This window comes from Ailuropoda melanoleuca, chromosome 2 (assembly GCF_002007445.2).
Source record: "Ailuropoda melanoleuca isolate Jingjing chromosome 2, ASM200744v2, whole genome shotgun sequence".
Lineage (NCBI taxonomy): Eukaryota > Metazoa > Chordata > Mammalia > Carnivora > Ursidae > Ailuropoda > Ailuropoda melanoleuca.
This window is the reverse complement of record NC_048219.1, coordinates 114,946,332-114,958,458: the sequence shown is the minus strand read 5'-3', so window position 1 is coordinate 114,958,458 and position 12,127 is coordinate 114,946,332.

The window sequence follows — 12,127 nt, the reverse complement described above, 5'->3', positions numbered from 1 at the left end:
AGTTGATCTTTGTAGTGACATCTCATCACTTTTGCCATAATGTAGTCATTAAAAGTAAGCCACTAGGTTCAGTCAATACCCAAGGGGAGGACATTGCATAAGGGATCATTGGGAGACATCTTAAGAGCTGCCTGCCTTACCCATAACATTTTGGGACCCAACGAATTGTCTTTGTTTTTGTTTTTGTTTTTAAGTCTGATCGATACAATTTTTTAGGAAGTGTAGTGGGTTTTTTTGTATCAAATTTTAATCCAGTCCAGTAAATAGAATCATATAATCTACTCCATTAGATAAAACACCCTGAGAGGCTACATTCCATATTCAGCTAAGAGTTATACTCAGAAAAAATACTGCTAAGATCTTAGAAGTGATTTTTGTCTAGCTGAGCAGTCTGCAAAATCTCAACAAAAAGTTTTATAGGTGCACCTGTCATCTGATCTTGAGCCTGAGATTATGTTTAATAGAAGGATTTGATATTTACCACTAGGTTTTGTTTTAATTTGAGAATCTTTTTCAAGATGGAGAAGTCTGTAATTGACAAACAGTTTTATTTCCCAACCCTTGGTCTTGGATGAAAATATTTCACCTATATTCTGATTGAAAATTGAACAGTAGTTCTTTCTTTAGTGTCTGTCTCTAGATCTGATTCTTTATCATATGAGAAAACAAAACAAAACAAAACAAAACTGTTCACACTTTTAACACTCTGTCTGGAAACTTTAGCTAAATACAGATTAATTAGATATTCTTTCTACCTTTCTACCTCCTGGCAACCATTTACCAAATGTGGTACCTCTAACTAAAATGGGTCAACTGTTTTTCCAAGCCTCCAATGTCAATGTACTCACTATACTTCCAACTTGCATTAAGAGTCTTTTAAAACTCTTCTGGCTCTGCGTTCTTCCTGGTCCTAATGCCAATACCAGATGTTTTAACTTTGTGTTACATTAGCACTTTACTTCTAGGTAATAATTTTTGTTTCAATAATCTATAACTGTGTAACTACCTACCTCAGAATTAGTGGTTTAAAGCAGTAACAATTTATTATTTTTCACAACTCTGTGAGTTGGTTATTTGATTCTTCTGTGTAGTGTGTTATGAGCTGAAGTACTGGGACAAGATAAAAGTCCCAAATGGTCTTACTTATATGGCAGGTAATTGGTGCTGGCTACACGCTAGAGCTCAGTTTAAGCTGTTGGCTAGCACCTCAGTTCACTCCTTGTAGAACTCTCCACGGGGTTGCTTGGGTTTCCACAGAACTTGGTAGCTAGCTTCAAAGAGAAACATTCAAAGGGCAAAGTGGGAGCTGAAAATCTCTTAAAATGAAACTCTGGAAGTTACATGTCACTTCTGCTACATTCTATTGATCAAAGCCAGTTATAGGACAAAGCCATTTTTCTGTGTGGGAAGACAGGTCACAAGGTTCCAAACACCAGATGGCATGGTTCATTAGGGGCCATCTATGGAATCCGGCTCACACAGAAACATATTACCAGTAAGTGTGAAGTGTGAATAGAAGGGGATAAGATGTAAAGCAGTGAGGATAGGAGTCTAGGAAACCACCCCAGGCAAGAAATGTTTACCGCCCAAACTAAGGCATCTATGAGTGGGTGCAGAGAACACAGACCCAAGGTCATTAGGAGGGTCACCGGTGGATTGAGAGAGTAGAGGAGCTGAGAGAACCGTAGGATAAATTACTAGTTTTACTAGAGTCATTTTAATACAGTGGCCTCACTTAACAAATACGAGGTGAAATAGCTTAACTGGATAATTAAACCAATGTAGACTTCTTCTCTCTTGATGTTCTGAATGCTCTCACCCTTTATTATTTAAAGGTACCCTTTCCTATGAATCATTGTCTGTCCCACCAGCACTAATGAGATGTGGTCGTGATGAACATTTGAGCTAACTTTTTGTGCAGTGGGAAAGAACGTTAACGATGATCTCCATGGCAGTGAGCTCATATTCTCCTCAGCATCTGAACAACTAGAATCTGCTATTCCCAGCTTTGGAGATGATGTATCATTATTTAATTCCACAGAGGTCTCAGAAATCTACAATTCTCCTTTACTACTAAATCAAGAGTTCAAAATATCCTTCTGTCATTGCAAAAACAACTTTAACTTGAGGAGGCAGGAAAATTTGTTTCAACAGAACTCACTCACAAGAACACAGGTAAGCAGCAATTTACCTTCTCAGTCCTACTAATCCATTCTTCCTTCCTTTTTTTTCTGTATTATTTCTATCTTTCTTCATTTTCTCTCTTGTAAAGAAATTATGAATATGGTTTGGAAATCCTTTCTAAGCTGTACTTGACAAAGAGCTAACTACAATATGAGTTGAATGAACAGAAGTCTATGAAGATAATTTTTTCTTTATCATAGAGTTTCCCTATATCCAAATTTAGTCCTTCCTAGAAATGTCTTGAAATTATGTCCTGTCTGGTGGCAATGACTGGATTAAGCTGTCCTTTGGATAACTTATTCTGTCTTTCAGTCATCACACACACATATCCAGGAACTTACTGGCTTTAATTTTTTTCATAAAATCCAAAATTTCCGGGATATACTAAGATTTGCAGAGATGAATAGGTCTCATTGTGATTCTTTCTTAAGTTTCTGATATTCAGAAGAAAAAGCACTTCTGTGTCTGCACTAGATGTGTGCTGCTGGACATTGTCATCCGAGAGCGCTCTTCTTTTTCAGATTCTATATGTGAAATACAGCAAGGGAAGAGCAGGTTTCTATTTATATGACACCATTCTTCCTCGACTTGCTCAAGCCTGGATTACAGTATGTTGTCTAGCTTCTCCAGAAATCTTCCTTTTTCATTTACAATAATAAAAATTCAATTTTTTTGTCCACATGTTTAAAATGTTTTAAGGCTGCCATTCACGAACAGCCTTAGTTTAGTTACACACAAACTGTTTGAATGCCATCAGAACTTCTTAAGCTACAGCTTTCTCCCTAATTATGAGCCATACATTATTGTCTATATCATCTGTCAAATAAACAGCTTTTGTGCTTGCCAAAAGAATATCTGGAGGTGCTCTTATTTATATTGTATGTTGAAAATATAAATAAAAACACAAGCATGGTTTACTCATGTTACAATTAATAAACCACCACAATCCAAACATTACCTGTTTTTCCCCCACGTGACAGCATCTCTTTAAACACAGTTGATTTTTTAAAAAATCTGTATCCTTAACCTCTGCTAGGGAGAAAAAAAAATACTGTATATTAAACAGTAGGGACTTATATTAAAATATGTTGAGAATTTAGGATTTTCTTAATTTTTTTTTGCTTTTTAAAAAAATTATTTATTTATTTGAGAGAGAAAGCACATGGGGGGAGGGAAGGAGGGAGAGAGAGAAAGAGAGAATCCCAAGCAGCCTCTCCACCAAGCGCAGAGCTGGATGTGGGGCTGGATCTCATGACTCCGAGATCATGACCTGAGCAGGTATCAGGAGTCAGGCACTTAATCTACTCAGCCACCCAGACGCCCCTAGGATTTTCTCAATATTAAGCTGAAACATAAAGGGCATGCCTACTACCATAGGAGCATATCGAAAGCAGATATAGGTCTAATTCAGCAGAACAGAAGAAATATTAGCCTAAGTATTAATTAGGCTTCAGACAAACATTAATTATCAGTTTGAAATCAATGTTACTGTCTTCATTCCTTTCAGTGAATGAGATTCTGATTTTCTAGAAGTCTATTTTAATTCCTATCTTAGGCAATTTGTTTATATTCTGATAGTTACAATGGACACAAATTAATCTTTCATGATTAAGTATGATTAACAAAACACTCTTGTTTATGTATTAGATAACAAGAAACATACTCTAGCAGGTAAAGACAGCTTTATTTCATTAATCTTTGGTTTTTAATATAGTGATTCTTCTATCTCGACTGCTTTCTATGTATCACATAATGTGTTATGCTTTCGTTTTAATTTTTTATTAAAGTAATTCATGTAAATAGTTAGCAGTTGCACAGTACTAGTGATGTGTGCCACATATTATTTAAACGATGTCATGTATTTTACCAGTAATCTGTAGGACAACGCTATGAGGTAGTACTATTATTATCTAATTTTACAAACGGAAATGAAAGCATCGAGCTTTGAAGTCACAGGATTACACGAATGGTAGGTATAGAACCAATATTTGAACCCAGTAGTTTGGTCTCAGAGTCTGTGAACTTCTCTCTTACAGTGTACTCCTTTGCAATATTTCAACTTTTATGCCCAAAATAGTAGTTTCTGACCCATCCATACCTCCCTTTAATTCCTGCTAACCAAGACCTGATGGCTTTCCACTATATTAGCTGTCTCTACTCATACTTAGCTCCGTATTTAATATGACTTTATTGCTTTTCTGTATCTTCTGTTTTTGCAGCATTATTTTTTCCTACTGAAGAAATTGAGGATTTAGTTATTAAAGATCTCCTTCTCTCCCTGAACACAACCTCATAGACACAAATATACTTTCTCTTCACTCATCCTCCAAATATGGTACAATCATGATTTAGATTACAGCAATATTCATTGTTTGCATGTTTACAATTGCATAAATATTGTTTACAACTGGTGTTGTGTATATACAATCGAATAGGAACATATGTCAAAAAATATTGAGGACATAGCATTTTTGTAATATTAAATTGAGACATATGGGATATATCTTCTAACTATTCAGTTTACTCTGATAATGTTTCTTTTATTGTACAATCTTATTTTTTACAGTTAATAATTGACTTCTTTCAAATTTGCTTGATACTGTCACTGTACTAATCTGAATCTTTAAATTAGTTCTGAGAGAATTTAAAACTCTTCTTAGAACAGTGAACTATAACAAGCATTAGGTATTTCATCAGTTTGTGGGGGCAGATGGGAGGAGAGAGAGAGAGAGAGATCCATCCCCTGGAGCTCTCTGAGCATTCGCTCTAGTCTGATGTGATTCCTCTTTACGGTTGATGGACTGCTGTTGTCCTGTGACTTCTCTTCATGCTCATTTTGGGAATCTTGCTGTCTTTTCTTGTTTTCTTTTATCCTTTTTGTGGCTCAGTACTTCTCAGTAAATACTAAGAAATAATACGTGCAAAGAAAACATCCTAAAACCTTGCCTGAAAATATCTTTATTCTACCTTCACAATTGATAGTTTGGCTTGGAAATTGGAAATAACTTATCATCCGAATCTCAAAAGCATCCTTCATTATTGTCTATCTTTCATTATGGTGAATTGTTATATTGTTATGATTGTTGATATTTTTAGCATAATTTTTCTCTGTAGAGTTTTAGAATATTCTTTTTATCTCCAATGTCTAACTTTTTTCCTGTAATGTAATTTGCATTAAAAAACAAATTTATTATGTTTAGTTCTCAATGAGCCTCTTTATTCTGTTTCGGGGTGAGTTGTTGAAGAGTTTCTTCTTTTTACATAATTTCCTCCTTTCTGTTTTATCTGTTCTCTCATTTTTAACTACTCTTAAACAGCTGCTGACCTCTTGTATTAATCTTGTAATTGCATAATCTATTTGTTCTACTTTTGAGATAATTCATTTTAAATTCCAAAATTTCCTTTGAATTTTTAATTTCTGATTTAATTTTCAAGAGCTTTTCCTTGTTCTCTGTTTTAAGCATATAGTTTACTTATTCCATAGTCCTTTCTTTTCTCTTGAAAGATATTAATTATAACTTTCCCCACTTTGCCTCTTTCTTTTCTTTTTCCATTGTATTATTTGTTTTCTGTTTGTTCTTTTGGATTCTATCCTGCATTTTAGATGTTATTGTCGAATGTGTGGTGATACTTTGCATTCATTCATTTTTAAAACTGGAACTCTAAAAACCAGGTGCAAGCATTTTGTGCAGGGGCAGAACTTTTTGATTGGTGGGCAGCATTGTACCACAATGAGACCCAATACAAGGATTTGTAGCTCTTATCAATCGGACTGGACAGTTTTCTGAGAGAGATCTCTAAATCATATACCTCAGGCGGGCTGGAGGAATGGTGGATATGATCCTGGGTGCATGCATAATTTCTTGGGAGGCAAGTCGGGGAAGTGAATTGGGACTTTTACCATTTAGAATGCAAAATTTCGCTGAACCACTCCATTTGCAGGCAAATGGTTCATCCCTCTCTTCAGCTGTCCTCATGTCCCTAAGCCCAGAACTACAGTAGCTCATCCTCTCCAGAAGTAAACTCTTGCCTTTGTGGGTGGGGAAAGATGCAGTATTCTGACTGCACAGGCTGGAGGAAGGGATCTGGGGTCCAACAGCGAATTTAACAGACTTTCAACCACCTGTTTCCCATCTCACACGCACCTGGCCTTCAGAAATAACTGTTACCTCCAATTACTAACCATTTCAATGGTTGACTTGAGTCAGATCACTACTCTTTGATATCCTTCTCTTTCACACAAGAAATGATGTTTTAGGTTCCTGCTGCCAGTTTCCTCTACTTTCCAGCTTTGAAAGTGTGTTGACACTGTCATGCACTCTGGTCCCTTATCATTTTGGAGCTCTTTCTAGGTTTATGCCACTTATATTCATTTACTATTATTTTTATGAGATAGATAATGTAATATTACATAGAAATATAGATTAGTATACACTAATTCTGTTCTCTTATATGATTGTAATTTACAATACTTTCCCAGAGGAAGTACTTGAAAACAATTTTCTTATTGTCTTATTCATTTTTACAGTTTTACATCTTATCTTTAGAGAACTAGCGATTTTCTAATAGATAGCAATCACACATGTACTAGCAAATACAAAACTGATCACAATGAATGTGTCTGCTTTGACTGAACTGAAAGCCATTCGAAGAAATATTCTCTAAACTTTAGCATGTTTTTCTTCAAATCTAAGTATTGTTGAGAGAAGGAAATATAAGAAAAAGATAACAAATATATATAGTGTATAAAAATATATGTAGCAAGCTTGTTATGAAATAAGTTAATATGGCCATCAATACAACCAAGTAACAGTTATAAAATAGCAATATTATTTAGAATTCAGTGAAAAAATGTGACATTTGGAGTCAGTTACCAATTTCAAACAGTCTGGTTCTGTTGTTGCCTCCTAAAAAAAGACTGTCTGTGATTCTCTTTCTGTTCTTTTTTTTCCTCTTAATTGCCATTTTTTCCTAGACCAGCTGTAGCATCTATGTCCTGACTTTAATCCAACTACTTACTTTAACCCATAGAGAAAATGTCTCCCATAGACTCTGCATATATCACTGCAATGTCTCCATTCTTGACAAGCTTGCTGCTTAACACAATAGAATGCAAGGAGAGCTGCATAAAGTGAAGCTCTCACAAACTGGGAAAGAGAAGATTAAGACCTCTGTTTAGTAAATATTGGCACAAAAATGCAGTTCTTTTCACGTAAAATACTATTGTGAATATATGTGATCGAAGTTTCAACAGAGACTCAGGAATTCATTGTTAGCTTATTTGTCTTCCGTGAGAAGTTATGCTTTAAAGTGTTATTCCTATTTGATTTATGACGATGAAATCATTCTCAACTTTGGTTCTGGGTGGGGCACTGGAAGAGGGTTTTTGAGCCCCTTTAAAGACAAAGGAGAATGCAATGTGATAGTAAACTTAACCAGTGGTGGCCTCAAGGTAAAAATGGATAGCATATTTGACTTGTTTTAACTGGACATTTCTCATTAATTGCCTGCTTATAAGAGCCTAACTGTATGTTCAACACAGTGGTAAGTACTGCGGGGCATACCAAAAAAGTAAAATAAATAAATAAAATAAAATAAATAAACCAAAACAAAACCCCAAAACAAAAACAAAACCCACACAAAATATTAACCAAGTTATATTAAGGTAGGGAGAAAAGATATATACAAATATAACATAAGATACAATGTTCCTTTCAAAATCCATCATAAGAAAATTACAGATAAATTTTTTTGACATGTGGAGACAGAAGGGATTGTTTCCATCATAAGAATATGGGTGGAAAGTATTACATACATGATTTTTTAGAAATCATGGATTTTGAGGCAGGTGTCCTGGATTCTTATCTAAGTCACCAGAATTTATTGCTTGTTTTTCAAATACTAACAAAAGTAGAGAGAATCTTAAAATCCTTTAGAATTATCAAGATTTCATTATATATTTTTCTTTCCTCCTTTCCTTCCTTCCTCCTTTCCTCCCATCCATCCTTTCTTCCTGTGCTGTGAAGAATAATGACCCCCAAGGATGTCCATGTCTTAATACCCAGAACATATGAATATTTTACATTATATAGCAGAGGAGAATTATGATTGCAGATGGAATTAAGATTAATCTATTGACTTTCACAGAGAGAAAATCCTGGATTATCCTGTTGGGCCCAGTGTAATACCAAAAGCCCTTGAAAGTGGAAGAAGAGAAGAGTAGATTTAGAGGCCATACGACTATGAAAGAATGTATCAGAGAGATATAACATTGCTGGCTTTGANTGTATCAGAGAGATATAACATTGCTGGCTTTGAAGATGGAGATCAGAGCCAAGGAATATAGGCAACTTCTAGAAGCTGAAAAAGGCAAGGCAATGAGATTTCCCCTAACGCTTCTAGAAAAGAACCCTGCCAAACCTTGAGTTTGGTCTAGTGAGACCTATTCAGGCACTGTAACCTACAGAACTGTAAGATAGTGTGTGTTGATTTAAGCCACTAAGTTTGTGGTAACTTATCTGTTAGCATTCTTTTGGGGGGAGGGGAGGCAGAGGAATTTCAAAGCCAACTCCAGACTTTGTATCATTTTATTCCCATGGCTGGGTATATCTATCTAGAAATATTAATATCTTCCTACATCCAAAGTACAGTTATCATAGCTAACAAATTGTGTAAAATTCTTCCCCTGTTAATATGTCCTCAATTCTCTCAGCAATGTATTTTTGTTGGTGCTATACTGGCGCTATCACCATAAAGAGAAGAGGTATCACATCACCTCTAAAACACAGTAATTTGACTTACTCCTCCTAATGACATGGTCTTTGAATCAAGATCCAAAGGAAGTCCACAAATTGCATTTACTTATGTGTCTTTGGTTTCATTATCAGGAGAACAGTCCATTCTCCCTCACCTCTCCCCTATTCATGCCACTGACTTATTGAGGAAACCTGATCAACTGCCATGGAGCATTCCCTGCATTTACTTTTTGTGGGGTCATTTAACTTGTTTCTTTATGCCCCATAGTTTTGACTGGAAAATAGCCCTGAAGTTTGACTGGACTCAGGTTTATAAATTCTTGAGACTACAGCACAAGTGATGCTGCCTACTTCATATCGCACCGCATCAGGGATCTAGTTACATCTATTTTTAGTGGTACCAGTTTCATTCAGTGAGTTCAGATGGTGACAATCTGATGCCCCACTATGAAGTTTTTCAACTTTTAATGCTTGATCTTTGCCTGAATCAATTATTAAGAGTTGAAAATATTTTTTTCTGCTAATCTTTAAGTATTAGCTGTAATTTTCTGTAATGTTTTTTCCAAAGTAGAAGAACATATTTATAATATGCTACTATATATAAGAAAATGTGTTATAATATCATGATACACATATACCTATGTTTTATTAATACATATTATATACTTATGCTTTTTAATCACATATAGGTATATACACACCTATATATGTATTATAGGTATTATAGGCATATGTTATATATAGGTAATACACATACATATATTTAACTAGACTTTATCTATAGGCATGACTTCTATTGATATGTAAATAGAAGGATAAACCAAAATATGAAAAAATACTAGCTAGTGGGAGGGAATAAAAGTGCAATGAGTAGGGAGAGAATCTAGACTTCTCTGAGTATAACTTGCTTTGTAAATTTGAAATTGAAATTACATAAGTATTTTACACAATTTGAACTAAATTGAAAATTTAAAGAAAATCTATGAAAATTGCAAAAAATTCCCAAGTACTGAATCTAACTATGAATGCAACTGGTGCTATAACCATACAGAGAAGAGTTACTATATTGCCTTCAAAACACAGTAATTTGACTTGCTATTCTTAGCGAGATGTATTGTGAGGACATTAAAAAAAAGCTTCAAAAAATTTAAACTGCTTTNTATGAAAAAATACTAGCTAGTGGGAGGGAAGAAAAAGTGCAATGAGTAGGGAGAGAATCTAGACTTCTTTGAGTATAACTTGCTTTGTAAATTTGAAATTGAAATTACATAAGTATTTTACACAATTTGAACTAAATTGAAAATTTAAAGAAAATCTATGAAAATTGCAAAAAATTCCCAAGTACTGAATCTAACTATGAATGCAACTGGTGCTATAACCATACAGAGAAGAGTTACTATATTGCCTTCAAAACACAGTAATTTGACTTGCTATTCTTAGCGAGATGTATTGTGAGGACATTAAAAAAAAGCTTCAAAAAATTTAAACTGCTTTAATCATATTGTTCGTAAGTGCTTTGGTATATTAATTCAAAAACTCTAGGGGCACCTGGGTGGCTCAGTCGTTAAGCATCTGCCTTCGGCTCAGGGCGTGATCCCGGCATTCTGGGATCGAGCCCCANATGAAAATTGCAAAAAATTCCCAAGTACTGAATCTAACTATGAATGCAACTGGTGCTATAACCATACAGAGAAGAGTTACTATATTGCCTTCAAAACACAGTAATTTGACTTGCTATTCTTAGCGAGATGTATTGTGAGGACATTAAAAAAAAGCTTCAAAAAATTTAAACTGCTTTAATCATATTGTTCGTAAGTGCTTTGGTATATTAATTCAAAAACTCTAGGGGCGCCTGGGTGGCTCAGTCGTTAAGCATCTGCCTTCGGCTCAGGGCGTGATCCCGGCATTCTGGGATCGAGCCCCACATCAGGCTCCTCCGCTGGGAGCCTGCTTCTTCCTCTCCCACTCCCCCTGCTTGTGTTCCCTCTCTCACTGGCTGTCTCTCTGTTGAATGAATAAATAAAATCTTTTAAAAAAAAACTCTACATATACACATATGATAATTATAGCATATATTATATACAAAACCAGTAATTAATATTAGAACCAAGATTTTCTGCATGATATAAAATTAAGTTAAATAAAAAATCCTGTTATCCTAAACTGAGGATTTGAATACAAAATATATAATTTCTCTTAATATATGTGTTTCCTAATTCTGCCAACTGAAACTCCTGGAAACTATGATTAACTCGATGATACTGAGCACTCTTACTGTTAAGATTATGGTTTCTAAGTATCATTTTCTTCCAAAAGGAACTGGATAGTCTTAGAAAAAGTAAGTGATGTCAAGATTGAGATAGGAAATATACAAGGTGAGCCTGAAATCTTCTCACATCAAAAGCAGTAAAAAGTATCAAAGAGTTAAGGTAATATCAGAAGGACTCAGGAGCCATATTAAAGAGTCAGAAATTAGAAAACTAGAGCATTAATAAAAATAATTGGAATAAATCAAAACACATCATAAATGCTTAAATCCATTAGTTCATAATAATCCTCTTAACTATTTTGTTCTTTGAAAATATGTCCTGCTGAGATTAACATATATTACTAGAAGTCAGAAAACAAATTTTTTTCTTTTGAAAACACAGAATATAGGTGCCAATGACCCACACAAGCATCAAACCCATCATCTCAGTTACAGGTTGTCCTAATTCGGTGATTTCCACTGTTGTGCTTCATACGATATGATACTTTCAGGGTGTTCACAGTTTTCTTAAGATGATGCAAAAACTCGTTTACTTAAAAATCAATGCTCTAGTGATTTCAGTTTATGGAACAAAACCTAACACAATTTGAATGTAAACTCATATAGTTTTAACCTCAAGGGTAAGTAGAAAGTTACCTAGCAGAAAGTAACTGTAGAAAACGTTTCTGTAATTTGAAGTTTAGTTATTGACCTCACACTCACCCTTTTCCCCCAATCAGTTTTGTATAGTAAATATGTTATACACACAGCTCTATGTATTACAATAACTCCCAAGAGCATCACTATAAAAGAATTGCATGTATATAAATGTGCATGAATTATTAAGAAAACACATTTTCTACTAAGAAAATAGGAAGTGCATAATTTTTTTAGTCATAAAACATTTCATGACAGTTTAACATATCATGGGGGATTAGAT